At 36.0% G+C, this 20,163-nt stretch overlaps 1 pseudogene; it reads left to right on the top strand.

Annotated features, from left to right (window-relative positions):
• Window positions 1-6,320: 6,320 nt before the first annotated feature.
• LOC148276347 (alkylglycerone-phosphate synthase pseudogene) lies at window positions 6,321-7,460 on the top strand (annotated as a pseudogene).
• Window positions 7,461-20,163: the final 12,703 nt, after the last annotated feature.

Here is a 20,163-nt window from a genome sequence, read left to right as displayed (position 1 = left end):
TTCCAATAATAGGCCAAGGTGTTAAGTTTTTCACGCCATAATTATTAAATCGACTAAATGTCGACGTCCCGTATACGTAGCAACATAACAAAACTGAAGATAGTATAATTAAAACAATTGTGAATAGTGAAAACACCATCGCGATCCTAATTACTTTTCTAAAAGTAGAAATTACAAGTGATATCGCTTAGTGATGACTCTTCTATGGCAAAATATATTAAAAACCGTGTTAATTGTGAGCTCTGAAAGGTCTGTTTCAGACGGATCGTACAAATAAATACACAGTACCGTAAAGCATACAACTTGTGACGGTTTTCAACTCAACTAACTATTTTTTTAATAGATTTAATATTACGCTTTCAAATTTTAACACAAACTTGAGTCTATGTTTCTGGTTACAGAAGCATACCACATGTGTGGACATATTAATATCCTTCAATTCCTTTTTTATTTTTTTGTTGTGGTCCCAATTTACCTGCAAATGTTGCTAACATGAGACACAATAAAAAAGCCGTAGTTTCCCGTGTAGCATTTTACTGCTTTAACCATAGACAATAAAAAATAAAAATTCTGTTTCCACGAATAATATTGTAAATATGTAGTACACAATTAGAGCTTTTAAAAACATAATATAATTTGAAACGCTCACGTCATCAAATAAATTTAAAAATCCAGGTATTTTTTGTTTGTGTGTGAACGAACGAAGACGAGATTTAATTATTTGTGGGATGGTCGACATGAAAGATTGATATATTTCATCGTCTCTAGGCTGGCATATAGATGCTGGATGATCAATAATGGTGATTGAATCGGGTTGTGGTCCTGTGGCTAGTGTCTCGGATTCACGGACCAAAGGTCCGTGGTTCGAATCCTACTCTACCCCAACTTGATTCCCATTTTCTAATGGTGAGTTATTTACAACTCGTTGAAAATGGCCCTCAAAATTAAATATTCAGGTAAATCATAAGAACGCAAATATTTCTTTTTAAAAAAAAAAAAAAAATATAGATGCTGGATTTGATGCTCAAATGCAGTGTTCTATGCACCATTTGTTGTGGGATGAAAAAAATATGGATTCATTGACTAGACTTGTATGGAGAATAAAAAAAACAGTTCTGTTTTTGAAATATAACCAGAATTCCGGACGACTTTTTTGGCTTGCTGGTAAAAATCCTCAAGTGGAGATTCGGCATCACGGTGTACTGGTAAGTATGTCTGCCTGCCACGCTTGAGGCACTGGGCTTGATTCCCAGCGGGATTGAAGCGAATCAATTGTTTAATGAGTGAGTTTTTACTACTGTATTTTACAATCCTTGGACAGGATCTGAAGCGTAAAACTGATCGCGTTGCCTTTGCGAATTGTATGATCAAGAGAAGCCGCAATAGAATACCAATACAGTGCCCTATGCACACTTAGTGCGGCTTGATAAATGATTGTGCAAAAGAAAACAAAAAATAATACGATAAAAATCGATTCACTGTGATTTTACCGTGCCGTGTGGATTCGTAAGACCTGTCTAAAATAAGCCTAATATTTATCAGTAGTTTTAATAACCCTTGCAAGTCCAGAAATAATGTATTTTATTAAAAACATTTTTTATTAATTCTTTTATTTTATGTTATTTAATTTTTATTTATCATGGTTCACAAACAGTAAACAACACTTACGACGTTGGCATATTGAATCATTATTTAAATTTAAAGCATTTACTTTGTGGTCAAACATTTGACTAAATGTTATTAAATATTTGTATGTAACCACTTAACGACTTTTCTATGTCTACCGGTTTCGAGACGTACCCGTCTCTAGAAAACTAAAGAAAAAATCAATCAGACAATTTTTATATCCTGTAATTATAATAAATGGAAAAGATTTTTTTACGTAAATACTGTATTCAATTTTATACCAAATAATGTCAGTGCTTTTTAACCGATGTTTAGAGGAAAAATACACTCCTCCAGACTGGAGAAGGGCTATTTGTTATGCCTCTATACAAGGGAAAAGGATCAAGGGCGAAATGCGGAAATTATAGAGCAATCAGCCTTTTGAGCGCTGTTGGCAAAATATATGGAAGGAGGATGAGAGAGTAAGAAAAGTTACTAAGGATAGAGTGTGGGATATTCAGAGCGGTTTTATGAATGAAAAAGGAAGTATGGATCAAGTATTTGCTTTACGAAACACGACAGAAAAAAATCTTGCTAAAAACCAAAAGGTTTCTGTACATTTGTCAATCTGCAAAAAGCGTTTTATATTATAGAGTTGACAGAGAAAAAATATGGAAGGTGTTATCGGAGTATGGAGGGAGCGGAAATCTGACTCGAGCTATTGCTTCTCTGTATAAAGACAGCACAGCATGTGTTATGGTAAATGCATTATACGCATCATGGTTTGACATGTAACATGTCCAGCAAAGTTATTGCTTTAACGAAGAAACTCGTTTACGAGCAGCAAAGTATTTTTTTCTGATCACGATCCGGATATTTGGTAACCCGGAGTCATCCGATTGACTGAAGTTAGAATAAACGCACGTAGAGAATATTAAAAAAAAAACAAATTAAGTTTCCTCATAAATATGTCAATTTTCCACTTTTTTTTTCCTGCATAAAGAAATTGAGTGGAGTATAGTCCGCTTCGTAGGTTAGGTTAGTATTTGGCGCGTTCGCCTACCATTCTTGAGGTCCCGGGCTCAAATCCTAGGAAGTTCGACATGAAATATTGATTTGAGAAGTGGATCCACACTGCAATATTTGAGCATAAGCATAAGGCTGATAACCGTATTTTCATGTAACAGATGATTGACATACTCTGCATTTATATGTATTATCAATGCACCATCGGGTGCGGACAGGGGTGTGATGATGATGGTTTTTTTTGTCGGGGGCTCTCTTGAGGCAACTTAATTGGCATAGTCACATTAGACCCCTGGCGGGGCCTAATGTGACTATGCCATAATACAGTCCTATACCTATCACACAGAATAAATAATAATAATTATTATGGATAACTTACATGGCGCCATTTTCGTAATATAATACCTCAAGGGCGCTTTACAAAGTGATTATATAAAGATAAAAAAATAATTTTAACTTTTTAATTTAAGAAAAATAATGTACTTTTTCATATTACTTTTTCGCCACATGCCAAGAATTTATTCAAATGATTTAGAGAACAAGTGGGTTTAAAGTTTCTTCCGAAACATCACTTCACTCTCACAGTTTCGGACCTCTGCTGGGAGAGCATTCCATGCCGTAGGGCCTGCGACCGCAAATGCACGTTCCCCGCATTTAGTGCGCTGTTTGCGTAGATGTATAATAACTTTTCCTTTCGACGTAGATGTAGCTGATGCAAGCGTAAGACGTCTGTCAGCTAGTTCATCTGGAATGTAGAGTTCCCTTAGATATTCTGGAGCAGAGTTGTGCAGTGACTTATACATAAGCCAACAGAGTTTGTATTCCACCCTCTGTGGAAAACGTAGTCAGTGCAATTCCCGAAGTAGTGGCAGAAGCAGAGAAAAAATAGCCATTTATAATATTATGTTGGTACTTTAAATTTATTAATTTTATTTTATTTATTTTATTATTTCTAGCTTACCTATTAAAACAGTTACCGCTCGTAACTGCTTATTGTAGCATAAAAAACGGATAATCTATAAGTTATGACTTTAACCTAATAAATCGCAATTATGTAACACTAAAAACTTTTAAATATATTAATTAGCAAGAACTTATTAAACATGTCGTACTTAAAAATATATCGCACATCCGATAAAATAGAGTAGTAAATTAAAAAAAACGATGTTAAGTTAGATATACCTAAAATAAATTATTTAAAAAACCGAGTATGTAACGCGTCCATTCTCAAACAGTGTCCCATTATTTTATATTATTATTTATTTATTTACAGGCGACGTGGCGCAGTTGGTAAGGCGGCTAACTGTGAAGCTGGCGTTGCGGGTTCGATTCCTGCCAGTTGCAAGAAAAAAAATACAAGAAAGATTTTTTCCCGATTGGTCTGGGTGTTGTGGTGTATTTTTCATAACCTCCTTTTTAAAATTAATTTATTTATTTATTGACGGACTTGTGCAGTCCATTCTAACAATGGTAAATACAATTTATTTTAATAAATAAAGGTCCTAATAAAAAAAAATTTAATGTGCCAATATGTCTTCTTGCCCATACTGATCATTGTGGTTTCGGATGTGACAGGGTTTAAAGAACAACCCGTATTATACATATATTAAAAATCAACAGATTAAATAATCGAAGAAATGTAGATCTTTAAACATACCCAGAATGGTGAATATTACACAGATATTCTACATCTCTGTTGATACTACGACAGCCCCCTCGCTCTGACGGCTCTCCTGGGCATTAAAAGCAGTAAATGTATATATTATTTCAAAAACGCGAATATTTTGTACACAATGAAGTTTTTTTTTTAAACTCCGTTCATTACAGCTAAAAAAAATGATGTACATTTTATCACGTTCTTGTCATATCAGTTCATATCAGAAAAAAAAACAGTTGTGCAGATTTTCGTACTGATAATTCGATTTTACTTTATGGACAGCAATCCCTGGGCCGTGCAGTCTAAACGAATTAAATTACATTTTTCCTATATATTGTTTGTCAGCATAGTGTCCTATGCATTATTATATTCAGTAGTCCAATCACAAATAACTATCAAAGTGGTAATAAGCGACGTGATGACAATTTCTCACCACGGTTGTTTATCGTATTCGCGATCACCATGCAACATCCGTGAACATCTAATATTAAATGTCAAAATATTTACGTTCCTCGACGTATAATCCTGCTGCGCAATCACATATTTGAATTTCACCGGTGTAAATATGGAAAATATTCCGAATCTGCTTTTGTTATTTATTTATTATTTATCATGCTATTAATTGCATTTAGCTGGCGGTTGGCAAGCCAAATGTCAAGAAAAGCAGTCGCCATAGTAATTGTAATTTAATTTTAACTTTTTTGTAAAAGATACTTCTTTTATTTTGCAAATGCAATATATTGTATTATTTTTTTATAGTAAACGCTGATTTTTGCCACTAAACTGTATTTATTTACAAAGAAAACAAAAATCAAACCGACACGAGCGTTGACTTAGAGATTACACACGCGTTGACTTATGACTGCGATAACTTAAGCATGTTCATTATTATTCATTGTGATCGCTTAAATGCTTAGCATGTTTTTAAGCTCGATAGTTATTTGTGATTGAGCTACAGATAAGATTATTAAGTTAAAAATAATGCATTGCCTTATTAATCTGTAAAAAAAAAGTAGTACCCGTGTTTTTCCCTATTCAAATTACGAAAGTGGAGATTATTTGATCTTTGGATTTAAGAGAAAATCTATTTACTTAAGCGAAAATATTTGATAGGAATGTTACAAAATATGCCCATTTTATGATGTATTTTATGGTCGTTTTATGAGAATTGCGTACATCGATTACATTTATTGATTAAAAGTAATTCATTTAAATATGTGCGAGTATTTAGAGCTCCGTTAGTACCGCGAGTGAAGCTGTCGGAAGTACGACATACTAGGACGGTGTATAGTAGAATAGACAGAGAATGGAAGATCCCTTTAATGTTGCAGAGCCTAGAAATGTCGGGGAAGGCGTTAAGACAAGCGACGGAAACGAAAGACCAGAAAATAAAAATAGCATCGGGCAGTTGAAAATTACACGTGAATTTACGAAAGCTGAAGATGATCCAAACAAAAAAAAAATACAAGGTTTATCTGATAAAAAAGCTAAAAGAAACGTAAAACATTATCCCAAGAAGCAATCGAGGAAAAGTTCTGCCATAAAAGTGATTGGATCTACCCCAAAGCGCAGGTGACACCAGATGTACTATTTTAAAATATACAAATAAACGAATTATGATTCTAGGTTTAGTTAGGGTTATAGTTTTGCACAATGTTTACCTATTATTTAGATTAATATGAAATATTTTATTGATAACATTCATAACAACAACGCAGAATAGCTGTCACAAAATAGTTAATGTAGTATTTTGTTGAATCATAATTTGTGGTAATATTATAACAAATACTTCACAGGGAAACAGTAAGGCGTTGGCACGGATGGGGATACAACGATACGGGATTTGAACTCGACCAAGGGATTGCCCGTCTCACTGGAAACAAGTACGTAGCCAAGTTCGTTATCGGTATTTTAAAATTATTTGTTTGTTTAAATTTGTAAATATTTTTATAGATACCTGATTTGCAACAAAGAACTTCCTTATCTTTGCGAATACATAAAAGAAAAGTTTGATGTGGTATTGGATGGAACCATGAAAGGAAAGGATCCCACTTTACCGAATGAAGAAGATTACCCGCGAAGCAAATTCTCGGAAGAAGTCTTAGAAGCTATCGAAGCACTCGGAATCGATGTATCGACAGAAGGAGTTTTAAGACTAACCAGGTCGCAAGGCCAAGCCATAGACGACGTATGGAAGTTAAGAAAGAAGCTGATGATCAGAATACCCGATGCGGTAGCTTGGCCGACGTGTCACGAAGAAGTTGTAGAATTAGTCAAACTGGCTGACGAAAGGAACTTCGTGATAATCCCTTACGGAGGAGGGACTTCCGTGGCCGGAGCTGTAGAATGTCCTAGCAACGAGAAAAGACCGATTTTGGCAGTAGACACGACAGCTATGAATGAGATTCTGTGGATAGATCACGATAGTTTGATTGTGTGCGCCGAGAGTGGGATTGTTGGGCAAGACCTAGAAAGGGAGTTGAGAAAACTCGGTTATACAACAGGACACGAACCGGACTCCATTGAATTTTCCACTCTGGGAGGTTGGGTTTCCACAAGAGCGAGTGGTATGAAAAAGAACACATATGGGAATATCGAAGACTTGTTGGTTCACGTGAGAATGGTAACACCGAGAGGAGTCCTAGAAAAGGGTACACGAGCACCTCGATTATCATCTGGACCAGATTTCAACCACATTGTTTTGGGTTCTGAGGGTTCTTTCGGTCTTATTACAGAAGTTACCCTAAAAATTCGCCCATTTCCTCCATATCAACACTACGGGTCTTTAGTGTTTCCAGATTTTGAAACAGGAATCGTTTTCATTAGAGAAGTGGCCAAAAGACGCTGGCAGCCGGCCAGTATAAGAGTCTTAGATCACGAACAATTCCAAATTGGACTTTCTTTGCGCACTAGAAGTGGATTTTTAAATAGCTTGGTTGACGGATTGAAGTTCAGTTATATACAAAAAATTAAAGGATTCGATCTTAAAAAAATATGCCTTACGACAATAGTTTACGAAGGAGATAAAGAAGAGGTCCTGGAGCACGAAAAGAGGATTCATACATTGGCGCTGGAGATGAAGGGCATTCCATCCGGCGGGACAAACGGTCAGAGAGGATATATGATGACGTATGTGGTGGCTTACATTCGGGTGAGTGGAACGAAAATTTGAACTTGATAATTCACAGATGTGAGTCAATGTGAGCTAAAGTGAAATACTTTTTCAGGACATTGCGCTAGAGTTTAACGTGATATCTGATACGGTTGAGACATCCTTTCCATGGAGCACTGTCACCCAGGCTAGTCAGAAAGTTAGAAGGACCGTATCAGAAGAATGCGTTAAAATCGGGGCTATTAGATCCTTGTGCATGATGAGGATTGCGCAAACATACGATGCTGGTTGCTGTCTTTATATCTACTTTTCCTTTAGAGTCCACATGGGCTCCGACATCATTAGTATGGCAGACCACCTACACAAAGCGATCAGAGAAGACGTTGTGTCTTTTGGAGGTGAGTTGTTCACCACAATACACCATACTAACTTAGTCTTTAATATTGTGACAATAATAACAATAACGTGAAGTCGAGTTAAACAATAAATAAAAAAATACCCCATCTTCTGTAAGTCTTAGATTGGTTATGTTTTTACCATTGATTATGCCATTTTTCCGTTTATTGCAGGGTCTATTTCTCATCACCATGGAGTTGGAAAACATAAGAAGAACTTTTATGAAGCAGCAGTATCTTCCGTGGGGGTCGATTTATTCAAAGCTGCTAAAAATACTCTCGATCCAAACAACGTTTTTGGATCCGGAAATATGCTACCAGATAATAACGAAAATGACAACACAAAAAGCAAACTATAGACTTATCCAGCCTGTATTGTAATGTATTTTTTTCCCAACTTAATCATTTTGTTTTCTCTCACGATTCCTTTACATATTCATTTTTAAGGTGGTAGAAAATTTATATTTTTAAATGAAATACCAAAAGAAGCTTCGCATTTACCTTGTGACTGAAAAACAATCCAGTAGCTCCATCCAAATAACCATCGTTAAAAACGTGCTAAGCATTTGAGCGATCACAATGAACAATAATGAACATTGTTTGATTACGTCCAAACGCCTGCAGACTGGCTGAATTTTCTCCCCGGGGAGTTGTTCATATTTAAATTAATTTCAACAGAGAAGGAAAACATTTTTGAGAAGGGAATATGGAAGTCTATTGAGAAAATGTGGATGTTCAAACATGGGCAGAATGGTAAATGTTACACAGTGGGTAAAATGGCCACTTAAACCAGCCAATGACAGGTCATAAGCCCAGTAAATGCCTAGACTTCCATATTCCCTTCTCAAAAATGTTTTCCCTCTCTGTTGAAATAAATTTAAATAATGAACATGCTTAAGTTATCGCAGTCATAAATCATAAATCATCATAAAAGGAGCCTCATCCTCGGGGACCACTGGTTAAACCTGAGGATGTAAAAGCTCGCCTTCTACCTTCTACCTAAAAGCCCGATACTCTAGGGATCTAGGCTTGGAAAGGGAGATTTAGTAAAATGAGAATTCTCGCCTTCCACTCAGTAGACAGTAGCTCAATCATAAATAACTATCGACGTGCCTCAAAACATGTTAAGCATTTGAACGATCATAATGAACAATAATGAACATGCTTAAGTTATCGCAGCTATAAGTCAACGCGTGTGTAATCTCTAAGTCAATGCTCGTGTCGGTTTGTTTTTTGTTTTCCTCGTAAATAAATACAGTACACTGGCGAAAATCAGCGTTTATAGAAAAAAATTATACAATATATTGCATCTAATACAAAAAAGTGAAAATTAAATTACAATTACTATGGCGACTGCTTTTCTTGACATTTGGCTTGTCAACCGCCGACTAAATGCAATAAATAGCATGATTAATAATCAATAAATAAATAAAAATAGCAGTTTTGGAATATTTTCCATATTTACACCGGTGAAATTCAAATGTCTGATTGCGCAGCAGGATTATACGTCGCGAAACGTAAATATTTTGACATTTAATATTAGGTGTTCACGGATGTTGCATTGTGAGCGCGAATACGATAAGCAACCATGGAGAGAAATTGTTATCACGTCGCTTATTAGCACGTCGATAGTTATTTGTAATTGAACTACAGTGATACCATTTCCAAAATTATTTTACTCAGTTTCTTTCGAGAATACCTTGACAACCTCGAAAAAAAATAATTAAAAATTAAAAAATTAAATAAAAATTATTGTTAAAAAAAAATCATTAATTAAGAGAGTGAGAGATGTCTGGGTTTGCCGGGCGCCAGTTATTCGTAAAGAATAACAGTTAGATTAAAGTTGCATTCAGTTTAATTATGTCAATGTGGAGGGTAAGAAAGGAAATAAGATAAACGATGGAAATTAAATGTAATTAAATTAAATTATGAACAAAGTCTAACCTAACTTAGAATTAGCCTTAACCTACTTAAACAATAAACTTAAAATTAACCTTACGCCCTGATGCGGCGCGCGGCGTGGTGACGCGAAGGCGGCGTGGGTCCTTGGCGTGCGGCGTGGGCACAGGACGCGATGGGGGCGGCGGCGTGGTACATCGAAGGGGGAGGCGGCATCTGGCTGCGGCGACAGGGGTAGCTGGGACGGCGGCGTCCAGCTGCGGTGAGGTATGCCGCGAGGACGGCTCGTCATGAGCGGCGGCGTGGCTTCCTGTCCCATGGCGGGGCATGAGAAGTGACGTCGGGTGCGTAGAGGGACGCACGACGTGGGCGGCTCGTCATGAGCGCAGCGGCGTGGGCGCGTGGGCGCGTGGGCTGCGTCACCGTGGTGCGGCGACGTGAGCGCGTGGTTTGCGTCGTAGGCGGCAGCGTTGGGGCTACGGCGTCAGGGCTGGTTAGCCAGCGCGGTGGTTTCTCTCCTGGGCTGCTGACTGGGCTGCTGACTGGGCTGCTGACTGGGCCACGGGGATGGCAAGGCACCCGCCCGTGACCCTTGAGGTCAACTGACGCAGTAGAAGAGAGTCCGTAGAAAGAGTTTAAGTGGAAGAGAGTCTAAGTGGAAGAGAGACTAACAAGGAAGAGAGTCTAACAAGGAAGAGAGTCTAACAAGGAAGAGAGTCTAACAAGGAAGAGAGTCCGGGAAGCGGGCGTCACGGTTTTTATCATCTTTTAGACGTCCCCCCTTCCCGGTTGGTCTCGTCGCTCTGATTGGCGGGCGCACGCTTCGGTCGGGGCGGTCTTCTTTTCCCGCCGAATTCCGTCTTTCCCGCCAAATGGTGTTCTTAAAACTTATTCTACTAAACTTATTCTACTAAACTTAAATATTAAATTAACCTAGTCTTATAATTAACTTATGATAAGAATCGGAATAATCGGCGAGCGTGCACGAGAATAGGTATGAAGGTAGAAGAAGCGAAGTCTATTGGTTGAGATAGAGTGACGTGGCGTTCCATCCTCTCTACCTACTTTTACGGGGAAACGGCGTGATGGTCGCCGTTATAATTTTCATGTAAAATATAAATATGTTATTCATGGAAATAAAGTGATTTGGATTTTAAAATATAAATATTATTTTAAACTATTATTATTCGCGTTTTTAAAAGTGTCCTGAGCTTCACAAATATTGACATGTGGCCGGTTCTTGGGGGTGCCTTCTCGGCAAGAACAATAGGCTCCCGATTGCCTGGGCGAACGGACTTTTATTACCTTCAACGACCCTTGCGAAAGGCGCAATTCGGGTCCTTGTTGCTGACTAATAAGTCGAACGGTATTTTTTAAAGGAGAGACGCGTTCACAATAATTATTTTTAAACAAGAAATTATAGAATTGATGGATTTGGCACAGCGGTACTTTCGGTCTATATCAATCTTTACGGAAAATATCTGCAATAAATACATAATACTTAAAGCGAATAATTACTACATCAATGGCAACTACGTAGACGTATAGTATGTTGGAAACAGAACTTTGGAAAACAGAGAGCTGATTAAAAACGCGTATTAAGTCCCCTTTGTTATAATTTTTAAAAGTTTAATTAGAAATTAGGACAATACCTAGTAAACTTTATGTAAATTATGACCTTAGAAATTTAATTGGCTATTCTGAGAAGTTTATGTTTTCATCATACGATAGTTAATATAGCTGCCATTGAGGTGATATCAAATCATTTTAATTAAAACCTAATGTTAGCAAAAACTATTGGTTGAAGTAAATTGTAATTTTAATAAATTTACTAGGACTAAATTAAGGCTTGTTTCTTTCATCCATTTGAAGAATAATTTTTCAAAGAGTCTTCAGTCAAAATGTATGAATTTCAAAGTAAGAATGCCATTGTGTCATTAAATTCGTCACTATAAGGCTGTAAAATTTCACAGAATTCCTTGAAATGCCCTCAAAAATCCTTATTTTATTAAGAGTGTTTATGATGGCAGATTACCAAAATGTATTTTAGTGATCTGATTTGGACGATCGAGTCTAAAATCACTTTACCATGTCATATTAAAAAAACACTTTATTTGATTAAAATGGTCAAAACACAAATAACTGTTTTTTTTAATCGGGCCATTTTGAAAATTCACTCTTCATTTGGTTTCTCATCCAGCCACGTAATTACGACGACTGATCCTCACCGAGTTTCATAGAAAACGAGAGAAATAGAGAGCTGGGCGGCCCATGCGCCTCTCGTATACTTCAGCTTCTTTTTGTATCAGGTTACCATCATATATATTTCATAGTCCCCGGACTGGTACCTAATGCGTAAGACTGATTATCGTACCTTCATGTAATAAAAACGACACCATTAGGTGCGGAAAGGTAATGATGATGATAATCTATACTTCATTATATCTTTACTACACATTTTTTAAATAGTGTAATAAATATTAAATAGTTAAATAATGCCATGAGGGTCTCCTGCACGACATCATATAGGGAATGGCTGAGGGGACAAATTGTAGAGGGCGCCCCCGACGGGAATATCTTAAGCAAGTGTGCAAAGATTTAAACTGCGCCTCATATGTCGAGCTGAAGAGGGCTGCAGAAAATAGAGACCAATGGAGGACGAGATGCAGGACTTTGCTGCAAACCAATCCCCAGGATTGCGACTGCGAAGAAGATCGTTATAACCAGAGAAATAATAATAGAAATAAATTATTGTGATTTTAAAACATGTTTGGCAGAAAAAGTCGAGGGAACCTAAAATTCTAAGATTTTCATAGGCCTAAAGGCTACACGTTTTGGATTCAAGCAATTGCACAATGTTAATTTGTATTCTCCATTACATATGTGACATAACTTATTGTCAGATATGAAAATAGCATTATTTCTTCGTGATTCAATTGTTTTGTTTTTCATTAAACCCTTATCAGCAAATGGTGGTGAATTGGTAACTCCATCAGAAAAGTGAATGCATGTAACATGTGATCAAAATATATTTCGATCACGTGTTAGATGGAGTATCCTATTCACGATCTGCACGCGTCCCATTCGGGGAAATGCGTGGTTTTTAGAAAAACACATACAACAACGGGGTAATATTTTAGTGAATTTGTGGGGTTCATAGTCCATGATCGATGACACACACACGTGCTAAATAATTTCACCTGAAATTAAAATGCGACGACTGATAAAGCAAGTCGGCGTTTTCTATTGAATTCAATACATTACATTCTGCGAAATACGAAATCAATGTTCTGCAGTACATTAACATCATCCATACCATGGAGAAATGAACAATAAAGGAACGCGGCATAGAAAGTTATAGAAAAAAGAAAAAAGGGCGTGGCAACGCTCAGTTCAGTCAGTCAGTCAGTCAGTCAGCATCAGTCACTCAGTTCCAGCATGTAGTTTAAGTGCAGTGACTCCAACTCCTTATCGCCGTAATACTTATGCGACACAAATCATTATTAATTCGTATGTAATAAATACGCATCAAACAGCAACCTCGTGTCTTCTGTTAATCCCTAACTGGGGTAGGAGCTCCAACCCCCAGCAACCAAAATCCTACAAATTCGTTCAAACTTAATGTAAAATATCCTTAGAGAAACAACTTCAAATATTGTATATCATCATCATCATTCCCTTTCCGCACCTAATGGTGCATAGGGCACTGCATTGGTACACTAATCGCAGCGTATCTTGATCATTTTTGTTACATGAAAGTAAGATGATTAGTCTTACGCTTCAGGTGCCAGTCCAGGGACTATGAAATATTCAAGTGTAAAAACACTCTTTCAAATAATATTTCATATCAACCATGTCGGGAATCGAACCCGAGACCTCTTGCATGGTAGATAAATACACTGACCATTACACCACGAGGCTGACATATTGTATATAAATCTTGAATATTAATCGGTGCGCCTACACCGGTAACTGTACATGCACAAATTAAAACAAATTAACGCAACAAAAATGAGTTTTTTTACCAAAAAATCTTGAAATACATCTAGCTCGCTATACTGCCGGCAAAGAACTGCGGTTTAGAGGTTTATCCGATTTTTATCGTGGTGCTGATGTAGCATGTTTTAAAACTATTTTTTGAGAGAGTAGTTTTGGCTGGAAACCGATTGTCCCATTCACGGTCTGTCCCATTCATGGGCATACCCTAAACACGATTCATATAAAAAAAACTTCACCGCGGCAGATTTTCCATTTTCCTTATTCAGGACAATATTTATTTACTTATTCACTCGTTTAAATATTCAGTTGACTTATTCAGTTTGACTTATTCAGTCTTTTAAGGCTGTGCCTGTGTCAAGCCATAATAATTAGCAATAAAAAATACATGGTAAAATTATTGCATAAAGTGTGCGCATTTGCGTGCGCTTTTTATCACTTGTGTATGATATTTTACGCATCAAATAAAATAAATAATAATACTTCAGCTATTAATATAATTTATCTCCTTTTTATTCTGCATAACTCAAGAAATCAATTTATCAACTGTATAAATTAAATTAAAATACTTATTTTTTTCCTCATTTCACAATATTTGACAGTCATTGTCCGTTTTCAATGTTGACTAAACGACCACTTAAATTATTATTTTTATTTTGAGCCAAGTTTATTTTACAAGTATTCATTTATTTTTGTAATGCGCTGTTACGATAATTGCAATGCTGAAAACATATTGACTAAAATGCATAGTTATAGTAAATAATATTTGAAAAATAGGGTTAGTAAATGTGTAAAGTGTCCACTTAAACCAGATAATGGCAGGTCAAAAGCCCCGTTAATGCCTAGACTTCCACATTTCTATCAAAAATGTTTTTCCTATCTGTTGCAACAAATTTAGATCTAAATAACTCCCTAAGCGGGGAATCCAAACTGTCTACAAACATTTTAACATACTCAAAACATTGTTGTATCAACTAACTGGTAAAAGAAGTATAAAAATTGGAAAATTGTTTTCAGGCCTTGCCTAGTAGGTGAATTGGTTCAGCCGGATGAATCTCACCCACATGATAAAGGTTTCAGCTCTTTTACTTCACAAAAGTCAACAGATGGAAGAGTTGCGAAAATGTGGATGTTAGAACATAGGCAGAAAGGTGGATGTTACACTGTGTGTAACTGGCCACTTAAACCAGACAATGACAGGTCACAAGCCCTGTGAATGCCTAGACTTCCATATTCCCTTCTCAAAAATGTTTTCCCTCTCTGTCACAAAAAATTTAGATAAAAATAGCTGTATTTAAAATTTATCAATTTAAAAAATGTAGTTCATTTATTTTATATATATTTTTTTAAAAGTTGCGTATGTTTTTTTATTTGTTATGTTGTACATAAGTGGCAAAATTAAATTTACTATAAATGTATTTTGTATTTTTTTGCACCACAACGGGCCAGGAGGCCCAATTATAATAGATAATGGTTAAGTACAGAACATCCATTAGACGTACCTGTAGAAATTATAACGGACTCAGTATTGATGTAGACATTTTTAACTGCACGTTGCATTTGTACAGAAAATTTCTTCATGGGGTCGATTATTTGGGATAGTTGCTGAATGTGCATCTCGAGTGGTTTATGCTATGTATATGTGCCGCATGTAATGTATATGTTTGTGTATGTTTTATATGTGCGTTCATGTGTGTGCGTGGATGGCTCGGAGTGTACATTCGGTATTTTTATTTATTTTAATTTATTACCTCCATGGAAAACGCAAATGTCAACAATTATCTTTTTTTCACTTAAAATTCTTATTTATTTTTTGTCACATTTAATGTTTATATCTTTTTAATTTATGAAAACTTAATTGGTCTTTTTATGTTAAAAAATTGTTGTTTTTAATACTGATTTTGTATGACTGTATGTTTTCTAAATAAAATAAAATAAAATAAAAATAAATCCAAGCTTGAGAAAAATGACTTTTTTGTTTCGTAACCCGGAGCCGAAACGTGAATCCTCGCGTGAAGCAAGCTTCTTAGTCAGTATACCACGGGGCCTTATAATTTCGTGATAATGAATTGAATTCAATTATTTTAATAACTTGTATAATCATGCCTTTATATGAGCAGAACAAAATAAATATTACGTGTATTTTTTTTACGACTTGGAGGAAAATTCCTTAAAAAAGTTTATGGTTTTGCCACTAAATTATTTTATTTATTTAAATAAAAAAATATAGTTATTAACCTATTACAAAATTAAATGGCAGTGAAAAAATGAATATAAAAAGTAACACGATATAAAATAACTAATGCCCATTTCAACAAATCATATTAATGGGCCCATGGCGGGTCAAATGAACCGTCTAACAAAATGCCTAAACATTTGTATTCAAAGTTTTAACTTTTTTTCCAGTTTATTTCATTGCAATTTATTTATTTATTAACGAACATTGTCCATTTATACAATTTACAGGGTTTTAATAACACAACATAAGAATAGTTAAAAACATTTTTCAAAAAATAATAGAAGGATTGACAAACATAAGGGACATCAAGACAAGATCTGGACTATTTTTTTAGTACTCGTTTACATCGCTGTAAACTTAAACCAAAAAGTCCAGATCTTGTCTCGAGTTAACAATACGACAAAGACGGTTATTGGAGAATTAAGGCCATAGTTTGTTCTATGCTAATCGATGATCAGTACTTCGTTGTTTCTCAACCTACGAGTCGGAATATGGAATTTTACTTATCCCAGTAATGATGAAACATCGATTATACCATTAAGTATGCCGAACATATATATGGAATCAATATTAGTTCTACGTTTTTGTAGACTAGAAATATTTTACATTGACTCTTTATCAGCGTAAGAATAATTACCTCTCTCTAGTCCAAGCATCCACGCTACTTTTCGAAGCAAGCGATGTCGGACTGATTCAATGTGATTTATGCGATTCACATAGAATTGAAACCAGACCACGGAGGCATATTCTAGAAGAGGGCGAACAGTTAAGCAATAAAGAGTTTTGATAGTATGGACATTAGTAAAATCAGAGGATATTTTGTGTTAATGAAGTCCAATAATTTCAATGATTTATTTACTGTATTATCTATATGCTCGTTGTATGTCAGTTTATAGTCTAAAACAACACCTAAATCTCTGATGGATTTACCTACATCAATTTTGGAGTTTTCTATTAGGTACTCGAAGGAAATCGGTTGTTTTGTTCTATGAAATGACATTATTTTGCATTTTTAATATTTAGTTCTAATATATTGACTTTACACAATTGGTTAAAAGAGTTAATGTTTGATTGAAGAAGAAAACAGTCTTGTAAAGTTTGAATTATTTTGATATTTTTAGTTGACGTCGATGTTTCGTACATAAATATCAGGAAAAAAAGATTTTTGTATTATGCATATAACAGAAACGTAATATAAGCAAATGAGTTTACTTTACCTTTAAAATGTCGGTTAGTTCACTTCACTCGCAATAGGCAAATGGATTATGATAAAGGCGAAATTAATCATAATAATTATAAACAATATTTTGAGTTTGTCCAAATTTTTGTAGACAAGGACTGGATTCAACTCCCTGGGGAGCTGTTTATATTAACATATTACAACAGAAATGAAGAACATTGTTCTTCATCTCTGTTGTAATATGTTAATATAATAATTATAATTGATTTGTTTTGTTTAAGGGGCATTTACAAAAAACATAGGTACATGCTAATAATGTATTTTTTGGAAGCGACGTTTGTCCGAGAAATTCAGGATTTACTCGATTTTCAGATTTAAAAAAAAGAAATATTTAAAAAAAATGTTTCTCTAAAGTTTTGCGGTCTGGCCCTGAAACTCTGAAGTTGATGTGTTAGTGCCTGTCCAATTGTTTGTAGACAAGGACTGGATTCAGCCCCCTAGAGAGCTGTTAATATTAATATATTACAATAGAAATTAAGAACATTTTAGAAAAGGGAATATAGAAATCCAGACATCCATAGGACTTATGAAATTGATAAATATTCTCAGGCGTTCCCTAGTATGTGGGTGAAATAATTCAATCATATGAATCTCACCAGCAACAATAAAGGTTTCAGCTCTTGAACTTCACAAACGTCAACAGATGGAAGAATCGATGGAATATAGATGCTCAAATATAGGCAGAATGGCGGGTGTTACTCAGTGTGTAAAGTAGCCACTTAAACACTCCCCACTCTACCCCAACTTGATTTCCATTTCCTAATAGTGAGTTATTTACAACTCGTTGAAAATGCCCCAAAATCGAAATATTTGAGTAAATAATAAGAACGCAAATATTTCCATTTTATTAATTTAAAAAAAACAGCCAAAGACAGGTCATACGCCCTGTGGATACCTGGGCTTCTTTTTTACCTTCTCTAAAATGTTCTTCATCCCTGTTGTAATATGCTGTACAAGTTTTGTTTGTTTTAGGAGGCACACTAGAATATTTTAACTGAAAACGTTATGTTTCGCACACATAAGCAAACGTTTAGTAGATATTTCAGCGGTCTGTACCTAAATTATGTGATCTCAACGTTTATTTTATTTATTATTTTATTGTTTTCTATTCATCAATGATCTAAAAAATGTTTTTCTTACTTTATCAATTTGGCTGTTTGCCGACGACACTAAGGCCCGGTTGTTTGATCGTTAGTAATACAGCTTACCCACCACATACCGCACACCGCATCTGAGGACATAAGTCTCCTTGGCGGTGCCCACATACACGGAAAATTTGCTCGTTGTCAAACGAGAAAAGCTGCCCGAAGGAGCTCTCTGAAATCTGGTAGCCTTAGCATCTTTGTGCTGAAAGAAAGTAATCCAGAAGTACATAATATGTACTTCATTGGATTGAGAAGAGAGGGAAGTGAATTCTTCACTGACTGGGATTAAATTGATTGGACATGATCAATTCGCCGAAATGATTACAAAACTTTTTAAAAGCCTTGAAATTCTTTTTAGAAGCCACCAGATCTGTATATCCGACAGGACCTATAACAGGGCCACGGATAGTAGCGAGAAGCTCCATTCGGTAATCATAGAGAAGGGGAAAGGGACAAGACCACAGGATGTGTTCAGAAGATTGGTTAGGATATCCGCAGCAGCACGAAGGAGAGTCAACAATATTAAAAACAAATAATTTTTGATTAAATTTACCATGACCTGATAAAAACTGCGTAGTCCAGTGATCGGGGATAACCCAAGAAGATTCTAGGCGCTGACGGATCGAAGGAAAAAAAAGAAAGGTAACCCTCCCTGAAGAGGAAGATTCCCATCGCGATTGCCAAGCATTAAGAAGAGCATTTAAAGTCATTTTTTTAATATTTGATTGAGACATTCGTTCAGTTGGGAGTAGACGGACGCCACCAATAACAGAGGAACGCCTTCTTTTTAGGTGGAAATTTGCAGATCGTCGCTGAACCTCCAGATCTAAAGGAAACAAGCCCGTTAGAACCGGGAGTGCATCCGTTGAGCATGTCCTATATGCTCTAGAAAGAGCCAGAAGAGGTTGCCTTTGTCCGCTTAAAATAATTCGCCTGAAATATTGCAACTCACATCGGTGTGCCCAATAGCCAGCTGCATAGCATACGATACCTAGGAAAATGGATTTATAATAGACCGTTGAAGTTTCAAAAGACAATCCCCAGCTGGCTCTGGCCAAGCGTGCAACTTTGTGGAAAGCCATCTTTCCCAAATTTACGGCTTTCCTAGCATGGGAAGTGTAAGATAAATTTCTTTCAAGGATTACACCAAGGTTTGAAACCGAATTTGACGCTCGAATAGAAGTGCCCATAAATTTGATTGAAGGAGGACACACAAAATTACCTTTTAAAAGTGAGAATTGAGTTTTTTGAGGAGCAAAACTTAGTTTATTTCGAATACCCCAATCGGATACTTTATTTAATGCATTAGCTGCGTCGCCCTCCAGAGATCTGCGGCTATTGCCCTCAATCAAAATACATCCATCATCGGCAAAAGCCTGAATCATACATGATGAAGGAAGGGGAAGTTCGAGAAAATCATCAAACAATATATTCCACAAAAGTGGTCCCAAAACAGAGCCTTGAGGACAGCCACATGAAATCTCACGGGATAAAAGTGAACTGCCACCGGGATACACAACGTTTCGATTTGAAAAATAGCTTATTATAATTTTAAACAAGTTTGCAGGTATTTGTCGAAGACGTAGCTTGGAAAGAATCATTGGCCACCAAGCATGGTCGAAGGCACCTGAGATATCAAGTAAAATAATGAGAACATATTTTTTGTTTGAATTATTAACAAAATTGCTTATCGAAATTATAGCATCTTCAGTAGAAATATTGGATCTGAACCCAAATTGCTTAGCGTTTATCGGTTGAGTTACATTTAAGTGAGACTCAAGTCTGTTACATATTAGCCGTTCCAGTATTTTTCCCAGAATAGGCAAAAGGGTGATTGGTCTGTACGCTT

The sequence above is a fragment of the Micrasema longulum genome, unplaced genomic scaffold (genome assembly GCF_059751315.1).
Source record: "Micrasema longulum isolate JH-2025_06_02 unplaced genomic scaffold, ASM5975131v1 h1tg001235l, whole genome shotgun sequence".
NCBI classification, from domain to species: Eukaryota; Metazoa; Arthropoda; class Insecta; order Trichoptera; family Brachycentridae; genus Micrasema; species Micrasema longulum.
Note: the sequence above shows the minus strand (reverse complement) of the source record. Positions and strands in the feature narration are given on the sequence as shown.